Raw genomic sequence first — 12,841 nt, forward strand, 5'->3', positions numbered from 1 at the left:
CTAGAACACAAGAGCAGAGATGTACTGTTGAAGCGGTATAAGGCTCTGGTCAGATCTCATTTGGAATAGTGTGCAGTTTTGGGCCTTGTATCAATGCTGGCATTGGATGGGTTCCAGATGAGATTCACAACAATAATCTCAGAGATGAAGGGCTTCTCATATGAGGAGGGATTGAGGACTCTGTATCTGTTCTCAATGGAATTTAGAAGGATGAGGGGGGATTTGATTGAAACTTACAGAGGCCTGGATAGAATGGACACGGAGAAGATGTTTCCACCAGTAGGAAAGACTTGGACCTAGGAGCACAGCCTCAGGGTAAAAGGATTACCCTTTTAAACTGAGATAGGAGGAATTGTTTTCAGCCAGAGGGTGGTGTGTCGATGGAACTCATTGCTGTGAAGGCTGGGTCATTGAGTGCATTCAAGACAGAGATAGATAAGTTCTTAATTATTAAGAAGATCAAGTGTTACGGGGAGAAGGCAGGAGAATGGGGTTGAGAAACCTGTCAGCCATGATCGAATGGCGGAACAGACTTGATGGGCTGAATCATCTAAATCTGTTCCTTTATCTTATGGTCTTATAGTCTTATATTGAGCCAAATGGTCTACTTCATCAACAACACAGGAAGTGGCCATGCCACATATCAAGCACCTATCTGCTCTAATCCCATTTTCCAATGGTAGGTTATGGGTGAGAGCAAAGGAGAATAGCCAGACATAATTTTGACACAAAGGATAAGTCAGACAGGCATTAGGAGACACTATTTGGAAAGGTACCGCAAAGATACAGATGTGAACAATAAAGTGAGAAAGACAGTAGGTGTCCAGAGGGAAGCAGCAGGCACAGAAATAACATTGTCAAAAGAGAGATGTCAGACAGCAATGGAGAAGAAGAGAGATAATTAAGAGTAACAGAGGGACAGAGAACAGAAGACAAGGGCTGCAGAGAAACAGATGCAACAATAAGTATTGTACGTTTGACAGAGAATGAGAAGCAGAGAAATAGACAGAAATAGCGACAGATTGAGGGCTAGGAAAGAGAACAGGCAAGTTGGGCAGTGTCAGAAATGGATAGATAGCAGAAAGGAAGCCAGCAGATAGATGGACGGGGGAAAACAGCTTGAAGAGAAACTCAACAGTTAGAGGCAAGGAAGCCAGCAAATAGAGACAGAGGCAATGAAGAGGAGAGAAACAGCAAAAAGTAAGAGACAATAGAAAGGGAGGAAAGGTGCAAAAGCAGATAAGCTTGTTGATAGAGAGTAAATAGAAAGATAGTAGGAAGAGAAAGACCAGAAAGAGAGAAAGAAAAACATCAAACAGATCATGAGACAGTGAAAAAAAGCAACAAATAATGGTCAGGAGAGATAAGTGAAAAAAGAAACCGAGAGAGAGAGAGAGAGAGAGAGAGCTGAAGGTTTGTGAAAAGATTTGTAGCTGGGGTGCTGGATGTCGTGGTTATGAATATGTTGCACCGAGTGTGAGCAGGCAATTCAAATGATGAGGAACTGCACTGTAAACATTAACATAAGTTTCTCCTATCAGCAGGATTTGTCACAGTTTATCACTTTAGTTTACAAATCAATTCAAATGCTGCGGAGACAAACAGCCAAATAAAGATAACTGATACTCTGCTCAAATTACTTCAGACAATGTATATCACAGCACGAGGCAAACAAAACTTTGCAACTTAAAGGCAAAAATAACCATTTTATTTGCTTACAATGGCACAACGGAAGATTCACAGTTGTTTTCTCCAGTCGCTAACATAGCTTTATTTAAAACATGTTGGGTAGAAAGCTATTCACCATTCAGGAGAGAAAGGGACCAGGGGATATTATTGCAATTATTCTTCTAGCTTACAGGAGCTGTCCAGCCTAACCACACATTTCCAGCTCTTAGCATCTGGAATTGCCATGTTTTAGTTTCCTGTTCCTGCCCCAATTTTCAAACAGTGCATTCCAAATCCTTCTCTTCAACTCCTTCCAAATTATGTAGCAATTAATCCTGATCTGTGAGTCCCGCATATTAACCTCTTGAATAACAGAAATGGGCCTGCAGTATCTGGGCTTCTTACAATGTTACACACATCCCAATCAAATCTCCCCTCAACCTACCCTGGTCTATTCAATGTTACAAATGTAATTTTCTCTCTGTGTCTGCCTCTCTCTCTCACCCTCAATACTGTCTCAGTCAGTTTATGCCCAGAGCCAGCCCCATTTGAAACAGCACCTCCAGCAGGGTAGCATTCTGTCAGTATTGCACTGAGTGTGAGCTCAGTGTTTGATCTGAAAGAGGGTGGCAATTGTACCCACAAAGGCCCAGCTCAAATGTGGCTTAACTGTCACCAACTAAGCCATAACTGGCCTTTTACCAGAGTGTTTGTAAGTGATACCAGTCTGATGCTGCTGAAAAAAAATCAACTGTAGTGTCGCTGCAAATTGTAATAACAAGAGACAGTGTTTCTTTAAGGCTCAGCACCTCCCGCACACAACCTCACCGCTGGGGGAATAATGGTCACAGAGTCAGAAAGAAAAGAAGGTGCTTTTAACAATACATCACCCTAGTCAACCAAGAGCAGAGCTCATTCCACAAGGGGGAACCACACAAACCAGGAACTCACCCGTCGCAACAAGCATCATTTTCTGTGATTTCAATCTGTCAGAGATTTATGTCCCTGCTGAACTCCCAATCCGTGAAAATGTTTTCTAACACAGGACGTGAAAAGAAAACATGCTAAATGGATCTTCCGATAGCAGAGAGTCATGGAGATGTATGGTGAGTGCAAGGGATGCCCCGTATTGTTAGAAAACGATGTGGTCTTACCACTCCCTCCCCCACTCTCCACAATCACTGTTCATTCATGTTACTAAAGACTGAAGTTGCCCATTCTAGTTCTTGATCCCTGTCCAATTCAATGATTTCTGCACTCATCTTAACTCCTTCTGCCCACTCCGATTCTGTAACCCTCGCCTAACCAAACAAAATGCTGTCAACACCAGTTTTGACAATTTCAGATGATGTCAACCCCTGGTTCCAGTCACCTCAACCTCAAAGAGGGCCTCAACAGGTTTTAAAAAATCTGTTATTACCCTTTGCATGAAGAAGTACAGTCTTTGCTCTGAACTCTTTCCGCTGGGGTAAGGAAATAGTTTGTTTTCCTATCAACTTAAATCCTTTAATCGAGGTATCTCAATTGCAGTGGTGCTTAAGCCTGAGCCTAGTAGTAGCCTGAGAACCTTGCTTGGGAATATGCATCACAGGCCAGTTTATGCAGTCTCGGGTACAGACCTAAACATTATTCAAGCTTTCTTGTTAGGTCAACAAAGCTGTGCAACAGCTTCAGTGCACAGTATAAAGTGAGCCATCATTGTATTAATGGAAAAGAGGCTGGTAGTTCCAGGGGGATTTCCCAGGTTGCCCGTAGTGTGAGGATCCCATTGCATTGTGCCAGTTCTTCAATATCCAAGGAACTACACAGACTGTACAGCACAGGAACAGGCTAGTCAACCCAACAGGTCCAGGTCAATGCTCAGATTCCACTCAAACCTCCAGCTTGTTACTCCAGCTCACATTCTTTCCTTGCTATTTGGGGTAACATTGGAATAATGCACTTCATGACAGCAGTCCAAAACTTGAGTTTAATTTTGCCAGACTCTGATCATTAAAGCATCTACACTCTTGCTGCCTCTGAATCACGGAAACCCAGACACGTTTAAGCTCGCAACTCTGACCCAAAGAGGCTGACTCCCATCAATGTGTAGGAGAGAGATGGTGTGGGAGCTGAGTAGTCTGATGGTAGTGATGCATTGGAAGTTCATGGAGTTAGATTCAACCAGAGGTGGCCCAGTTTCTTGACAGGGGTTTCTGCTAAACCTTTTGCACCAGTGCTAACTGGAGAACTAGCACATGGTGAATCCCATAAATACCAGCTCCTAAAGATAAACACTGGCTTCAGGAGGACATGCGCACATGTGATGCTTCATGTAATTTTGAGCAGAATATTAACAAGTACGATGGAAAGGAAAATGTTGGATGACCTGGACTTTTTAATATTCCTTATCATATTAGACAATTTAAAGAGGTCATAGTATGAATTACTTGTGAAATGCAATGACTGTAATGCAAATGAAAGATATCAGGTACAGAGAGCCTTTTAATGCATTCCTTTATTGAATAAGCAATGCATATCATATTGTGTGTGTGTGCGCGCATGTGCATGTCTGTGTATCTGTGTCTGTGTGTGTGTATGTGTTTCTCTGTCTGTGTGTGGAACTAAACTGTATTTGTTTACCCCTCACTCAATAAGCTTGTAATTTTGATATAACATTGCTCAGGATTATTTGATGTTGGGTCTGGCCACTGGGATGAGGTGAAGAAGATGTTGGAGTAGGGTATTGATTCCACAGTCTGGATCAGTGGTGCTGGAAGAGCACAGCAATTCAGGCAGCATCCGAGGACAGGCAAAATCGACGTTTCGGGCAAAAGCCCTTCATCAGGAATAAAGGCAGAGAGACTGAAGCGTGGAGAGATAAGCTAGAGGAGGGTGGGGGTGGGGATAGAGTAGCATAGAGTACAATAGGTCAGTGGATTCCACAGTGTCAACCAAAGGCAGTGCAAACTGATAATCTGGGCTAGCCCTGTTGACATTTTTGACTCATGCACAAAGCAGGAGAGGTGCTCACAGAGAATCCCTCACCAACTGGGCGCAACATGCTTCACCAACATACAACAGCACTGCCCACTGACACTCTCCCAGTTGGCACTCTCTGCCAACATTGTCTACTGACAGGGAGCAGGACTCATCCATGACACTTCCTATTTACAGGGACCAACACAGCCCTACCACAGGGCAACTCTCCCCATCCAGGCTCCCTATCAATACAGCGTCTTTTCACGTCAGTATTCCCCACCCGCACTCCCCATGACACTCCAGGGAGCAGCATGCCTCACCTCTAACAATCCCCACCAAAACTCCCCATGGATAAAGAAGACGGTCCCATCAGCCATATTGTCTACTGACAATACCCACTTGACACATGCCACTGACAGCCAGAGGCCAGTCCCACTGACATGAGGAGACACTTGCTCCAACATTCTCCATTGATAGGGCAATTCTCTCCCCGCAACATTCCCTATGGACACTCCCTACTTACATTCTCTGCCAACAGGCGGAGATACCACTGACATTGGTGGTGGTGGTGGGTCACATTTTCCACCACGGATCTTGCCGTACCTGAACTAACTGTGCACTTCCAGCATTCAAAAAGAGACCACATTTTATCGGCTACTTCATCAAATGTAGTGGGGGGTGTCCTGAGATCAGGAAAGGTGCTACATAAATGCAAGTTCATCCTTTATTATAGGACCTTTCTTTGAGATAGGCATCGAACTTCCGACTGAGGCTTCCGACTAACTCCTAAATCAAAGAGAACGCAAGGAGGCCATTTGAGCCGTTTGTGTCTGTGCTAGCGCTTCCATTTAGCGAAGGGATAAATTCGCTCCAGAGCAGCGCGCTGTTCTTTCCCTGTGAACATGCAAGTCGTGTCCTTCCCTTTCCTTTGAAAAGTTATCACCATGGGATCAATTTCCACCACATTTTCAGGGATGGGGGCGGGGTGGCAGGAGGAGATAAAAGAAAAGTTTGCGGGAAGTGATCATTTTAATATTGAGCTCCTGCTGTCGGCAGGGTAAGTTAGAGAGGGCAGCTTATTCTGCCAAGAGTGGAGCAGAGCAAAAAGAATTCAGGCAAAGACACAAGCACTTTCCCTTCATACATACACTGTGAAATGGGTAGCCCTTACCAGGGCAGGAGTCAATCTTCAAAGCTCAGGCTAAATCCAACCGAAGAGATTCCAACAATCCCAATCCCTTGGATTCAGAACACAAGACGCTCCCTCATCGAATCTCAATGTTACAGTGGTAGCTACAAACTGCTTCAACTCCACTGCAGATCAGAAATAAAATAAACTACCACACACACAAATTTTACATGCCGACTCAAAGTTTCCATTCTCTGGGAAAGCAATTGCTTCTTTTATATAAGTAGATCAAGCCCCACCTACCTGCAGAGTGGCAGCAATAGCATCCTTAGTTTCTCCTTAATTGGGTGCGCGTCTCTCTCTCTCTCTCTCTTTACCTCAGTAAAACAACATTTCTGATCAGAAGTTCCCTCCCGATGAAAGACAGAAACACCAGCTGAGGCACTCTGGACGATCCGTCTTCAACATTGATCACCGTGTCTCTCTCGCACAGCATCTTGAAGCCAATGAGCCCTCCTCCTTCCTGCTCCCCCCCTCCTCCCCACTACCACCTCTCCTCGCCTCTCTCCTGTTCCCACCAAGTCTTGGTACAGGAAGGTATATTCCACGATGATGATCAGTCGAGCCTCCTCGTGGTAGCAACGCCGTATGGAGGAGCATGTGCGAGTCTTACTCCTGAGAGATACAGAGCTACTTGTGTGTGTGAGTCCAGTGTGGTGTGTGTGTGTCTGAGTGTGACAGTGTATGAGTGTGCTGTGAGTGTATACATATGTGTGTCACTGTGTGTGTCTCTCTTTTTCTCTCTATGGACTGTTCTTTAAGTGTGTGTATATGTATCTATATGTAAGTTCTGTGTGTATGTATGTGTTGGAAGTATCTGTATGTATATATGTCTACTTGTGCAGTTCTGTGGTATATATATATAAAAATCTGTTTGTAAGTTCTGTCTGTCTCTATCTGTGCGTATCTGTCTGTCAGTGTGAGCTATCACTAGCTGGCAAGCTTGCAGTCTCTGCTGCTCTCCTATTCTTCTATATGTAAGTTCTGTGTGTATGTATGTGTTGAAGTATCTGTATGTATATATGTCTACTTGTGCAGTTCTGTGTATATATATATATATATATATAAATCTGTTTGTAAGTTCTGTCTGTCTCTATCTGTGCGTATCTGTCTGTCAGTGTGAGCTATCACTAGCTGGCAAGCTTGCAGTCTCTGCTGCTCTCCTATTCTGCAGATGGCAGAGTGGAGTTCTGAAGGGGAGGAGAATGAATGTATTTAACAAGATTCCCAGCTGCTGATGAAAGCACGTCACTCGTGAGGTAATTATGAATCCTCTCACCCATGCTGATGGGAGTGCTCTGCTGCCGTGTGTGTGTGTGTGTCTGTATTAATGTTCCTTCACCCACCCACTGAAAATCAATACAAGACAGAATTGCTGTAGTTAATGCCTTGTGCCGATGTGTCAATCCCCAGGCAGGGATCTGCAGTGGTTTAATACTCGGCCCAGATGCCCTGAAGATCCACAATTAGCTCAAGGTCCCCCTCTCTCATCCCTCTGCAAACCCCACCGCCCCCACACCCTTACCATAGGCAGCATGTTGGTGGCAAAATTAAATGTCAAGAGCCCGGAGATCGATCCCCTTAAAGCTGGGCTGAATCTGTCAGAGGACAGCTCTATTGCTAGTGTCTGCTGTGGCCAAGTTAGTGGCATTCTCTGATCAGGCTCTGAATAAAAAGGCTTGAGTGTTGAAACCCTTGACTGCATAAACCTGAATTCAAGCCAATCCTGCCTGTACTGCAACTCGCGATCAGAGATGCAAAATTTCAGATGAGATCTCAGACCCCACCCTGAATACCTGTCCGCCCCTCACTAGTTAACATAAAGCTGAGTAGGAACATTCTGTCCCCCCCCAACTCTCATGGCCAATGTTTCTCGTTAGCCAACAACGTTGGAGTGCAGGTTCATAGCTCCTTGAAAGTGGAGTCGCAGGTAGATAGGATAGTGAAGACAGTGTTTGGTATGCTTTCCTTTATTGGTCAAAGTATTGTGTACAGGAGTTGGGAGGTCATGTTGTGGATGTACAGGACATTGGTTCGGAATCTTGCTTGCAATTCTGGTCTCCTTCCTATCGGAAGGATGTTGTGAAACTTGAAAGGGTTCACAAAAGATTTACAAGGATGTTGCCAGTGTTGGAGGATTTGAGCTATAGGGAGAGGTTGAATAGGCTCGGGCTGTTTTCCCTGGAGCGTTGGAGGCTGAGGGGTGACCTTATAGGGTGTTATCAAATCATGAGGGGCATGGATAAGGTAAATAGACAAAGTCTTTTCCCTGGAGTGGGGGAGTCCAGAACGAGAGGGTATAGGTTTAGGGGAGAGGGGAAAGATATAAAAGACACCTAAGGGGCAAAGTTTTCATGCAGAGAGTGGTGCGTGTTTGGAATGGGCTGCCAGAGGAAGTGGTGGAGGCTGGTACAATTGCAACATTTAAGAGGCATTTGGATGGGTATATGAATAGGAAGGGTTTGGAGGGATATAGGCCGGGTGCTAGCAGGTGGGAATAGATTGGGTTGGGATATCTGGTCGCATGGACGGGTTGCACCGAAGGATCTGTTTCTATGCTGTACATCTCTATGACTCTCTGATTCTATAACCTCAGGCCAGTATCTCATTACAGGCTGTAGGATCTTACTGTGCACATACCCGGCTGCTGCCTTAAACTAAAATAAACTAGAAATCACTGGAGAAACTCAGCAGCTCTGGTAGCATCTGTGGGAAGAGTTAACTTTGGTGACTTTTGCTGATGCCTTTCCTTCATTACACAGGTCAAAAGCACTTCATGGTGCAATGTACCACGGTTGTGAAAGGTACTACTTTATTCATTCACAGGACATAGGCATCGTTGGCTAGACCCACATTTATTGCCTAGAGGGCAGTGAAGAGTTAACCACATTGCTCTGAGTCTGCAGTCACGTGTAGGCCAGACCAAGCAAGGATGGTAGTTTCCTTCCCTAAAGTGAACCAGATGGGGTTTTCCAATAATTGGCCATGTTCATTATTAGACTCTTAATTCCAGAGCGTTATTGAATTTAAATTCCAACATCTGCTGTGGTGGGATTTGAAAACAGGATCCCAGAACATTACCTGAGTCTCTGAATTAACAGTGCAGCAATGATACCAATAGGCTACCCCACCCCACTCCAAACCTAAATCCAAACCCACCCCACCCCCAACCCAAAATATACTCACGTAAATGTGATTCTTGGTGTTCAACTTGTGTTCAGTGATCCTGCGCTAACTAGGGGACGGGGTGATGTGGGATGTCCTGACCATATGCTGGAACTCAGTGTCAGTGAATTGTGAGTAAGGACAACATGTAGCATCCTCACGGATGAAGAATGAAACAGCCACATCTGTATGTGTGTGTGTGTATAAGCCCATGTCCAGAGAGGGGGATGTTGGAAAGGCGAAGTTTCTAAGATTGCCGAGAGGGAAAATATTCAGAATCTTATGCCACATCATTCCAGCAGTGGGGAAGGTGATGGTGTAGTGATAAAGTCACAGGGATGGTAATCAAAATGTCCAAAGCTACTCCTCTGGCGAGTGAGTTTTCAAATTCAAAACAAATGTAAATTTAATTCAAGAAACCGAGAGTTGAAAGCCAGTCCCAGTTGCTATAACCAGACCCTGAGCTGTGTTGCCCAGTTTATTACAGTTTCTGATGGGACACCCCAAATCATTAAAATCCTGAATGTGGAGGAATGAATTGCCTTCTCTTTGTTCATTAATTCTCACGGTTGGTAAGATATGTTTAATTTTTAAAAAGATCCATTTCCTTGTGGCTACCATCCTCTCAGCCCCAAATTAATTTGTGTTGGGAATGGAGCCAATTTAGTCAGACTTTCCTGAAAGGATATATCCTTTAGAGAGAATGTATTAGTTACTAAATGTGAAAAGAAATAATAACGCTACACACAGAATGCACACAGAATAAGCAGCAAGTTGAAAAAAACAATGGAAGTTAAAAACAAAATCAGATCAGTCTCTGGGATGTATGAAGTGTATATAATAGGTGGTTTATAATAATGTATAGTGATAATGTGTGGATAATTAGAGCCTTTACGGTGGATGATGCCAATGGCATTGGCATTGATAGTCAATTTTAAGATCCTAAGTGACCTAATCTTCTGGACAAGCCTACCATGGCAAGCCTAACATACCCCTCCCTAATCCTTTCATCATCCATGTCCTTCTTCTTGGTGAATAATGATGTGAAGTACTCATTAAGGATGTCACCCACCTTCTCTGGGCTCCATGCATAAATTCCCTTCTTTGTCCTTGAATAGATTTACCCTTTCTCTAGCTACCCAGGTTAACAGAATCACAGAATTTTTATAGTGCAGAAGGAGCCCATTTGACACATTCTACTTGCATTGGTTCTATTATCTAATGCCAATGCTCTTGTCAAATGCTCTAGTAAAGCTCATGCATACAACATCCACTGCCTGAACCTCAACAATAAGCTTTATCACTTCGTCAAAAAATTCAATCAAATTTGTGAGACAAACCCATCCTGCATAAAACCGTGCTGACCGTCCCTAATAAGCCCATGCTTCTCAGAATGCAAGTAAACCCAACTCTGAGAATCTTCTCCAATAATTTATCTTCCACTGATGGAAAGCTCACTGACCTATACTTTCCTAAATTATCTCTGTTGCCCTTCTTCATCAAAAGAACTACATTGGCCATACTCCAGTCTTCTGGGACCTCGCCTATGGCTAAAGAGGATACAAAGATATCTGTTAAAGCCCTAGCAGTCTCCTCCCTTGTCTCCTTCAGTAGCTGGGATAATTCCCATAAGGCCAAGGGGTCTTAACGACATTAATATTTTTAAATACACCCAACACCTTCTCCTTCTTAATTTCCACATGTTCTACAACATTAACATACCCCTCCCTAATCCTTTCATCATCCATGTCCTTCTTCTTGGTGAATAATGATGTGAAGTACTCATTAAGGATGTCACCCACCTTCTCTGGGCTCCATGCATAAATTCCCTTCTTTGTCCTTGAATAGATTTACCCTTTCTCTAGCTACCCAGGTTAACAGAATCACAGAATTTTTATAGTGCAGAAGGAGCCCATTTGACACATTCTACCTGCATTGGTTCTATTATCTAATGCCAATCTTCTGCCTATCCCTCATAGCCCTGCTTACCACTCCTATCCCTCTTCGGTGTCTCAACTGAACGTGCCTCCACCATATCTCTAGGCATTCCAAACCCTAACTACTCACTGTGTGAAAACGTTTATTTTGGGCAAGTCAATCCATTATCACTGCTGCTATATCAAGAATGCAGCAGATAACCCATGCAAAGCAAGACTTCGCAAATAGAAACGAGAATATTTGAGAAAGTGGTTCAGATTTGAAAAGCATTAAGGTTGTGGAGAGAAAACAGGCATTGGTATTGAGTTAGACAATCAGTCATAGTCATACTGAATGGTAGAGCAGGCACAAAGGGCCAAATGGCCTACTCCTGCTTGAATTTCGATGATTAGTAATCACATTATCTAACTCCAGTAATGTTGACAAGATTGGCTTATGAGGAGAACTTGAGTAGATTGAAACTATACTCAGTAGAATTTAGAAGAATGAGGGGGAATAGATAAGATAGAAACAGGGAGGTTGTTACCTCTGGTGGGTGAAACTAGAAAAAAGGGCCATTGCCTCAAAATAAGTGGGGAGCAGATTTAGGATTGAATTGAGGAAGAACTGCTTCACCCAAAGGGTTGTGAATTTGTGGAATTCCCTGCCCAGCGAAGCAGTTGAGGCTACCTCGTTGAATGCTTTTAAGACAAAGATAGATGGATTTTGGAACAATAAAGGAATTAAAGGTTACGGTGAGAGCGCGGGTAAGTGGAGCTGAGTCCACGAAGAAATCAGCCATGATCTTATTGAATGGCAGAGCAGGCTCGATGGGCCAAATGGCCTACTCCTGCTCCTGGTTCTTATGTTCTTATGTTGGTTGCTAATGATCACAGCTCCTGGCAAGACTATACCTTCTCTTCTTTGAAGTAGGGTTGCTGGACCTTTTAAAAAGTCGGTCACCATTGTCCCACTCTCTCCTTAGAGATGAATGACAGTTTCACCCGAGGGTCTCCATGACTTGTGTGGGGGGCAAGGATACTAAACGAGGATCACCATTGTGAACTCAGCTGATTTGGGAACTGAATCCATACTATTGGTGTCACTCCATATCATAGACCAGCTGCCCAGGCAATTGAGCTCATTGGTGCCCTAATTATGCCTTTGTCTGCCTAGAAAGGAAGACCACTCCTTCACAGATCAGTCAAGCATGCATATAGGAATGGCCTAGTGGTATTATTGGAGGACTGTTAATGTAGGGACCCAGGCAATTTTCTGGGAACCTGGGTTCAAATCCTGCCACAGTAGATGGTGGCATTTGAGTTTAAAAGTATCTGGATTTAGCAGTCTAAATACTCACCATGAATCCAGTGTTAGGGGAAAAACCCATCTGGTTCACTAATGTCCTTCAGGGAAGGGAGCTCCATCCTTACTTGGTCTGGCCTACATGGACTCTAGACCCACAGCAATGTGGTTGACTCATCACTGCCCTCTGGGAAATTAGGGATGGGCAATAACTGTTGGATTAGCCAGCAATGCCCTCATCCTGTGAATGATTAAAAATGAGCTTTCTGTTGAAGGAAATAGTTGATTCTTGCACTTTATGTGGCTGTCTGCTGACTTAGAGCTAGACATGCACTGTCTGTTTCCTTCTTATTGCTGCATATTTTCAAAGTAAGCTCATCGCTCATGCACACATCATCCTGCACCCTCTCCCAGTCTGACCTTTGAGATTCGATCCTCCCCCTTCCCCATGTGCAACACTCCCCACGTGGAGACCACAGCAATAATAGGAACACCAACACTGTGCACAGGGTGATGTCAGGAGCATCCCTGCATATGTTATACATAAATATCACTGCATTCTTTACATTGAATGGATGTTTTGACTGTATTTTGTTGTGTCAAAAATCTTGTCAACATCCGTCAACAAATCCTGCA

At 43.9% G+C, this 12,841-nt stretch overlaps 1 protein-coding gene and 1 long non-coding RNA gene across 2 annotated transcripts in view; one reads left to right on the top strand and one right to left on the bottom strand.

Moving 5' to 3' along the window:
• Window positions 1-6,519, bottom strand: part of LOC122553933 — a 124,645-nt gene extending 118,126 nt beyond the window's left edge. The window contains exon 1 of the long non-coding RNA XR_006312878.1: window positions 6,062-6,519. This is a non-coding gene — a long non-coding RNA (uncharacterized LOC122553933). The remainder of the gene's footprint in view (window positions 1-6,061) is intronic.
• LOC122553785 (dedicator of cytokinesis protein 2-like) overlaps window positions 1-12,841 on the top strand; it is a 1,227,980-nt gene that overhangs the window by 580,889 nt on the left and 634,250 nt on the right. The window lies entirely within an intron of this gene.

Source organism: Chiloscyllium plagiosum, chromosome 1 (genome assembly GCF_004010195.1).
Source record: "Chiloscyllium plagiosum isolate BGI_BamShark_2017 chromosome 1, ASM401019v2, whole genome shotgun sequence".
NCBI lineage: Eukaryota > Metazoa > Chordata > Chondrichthyes > Orectolobiformes > Hemiscylliidae > Chiloscyllium > Chiloscyllium plagiosum.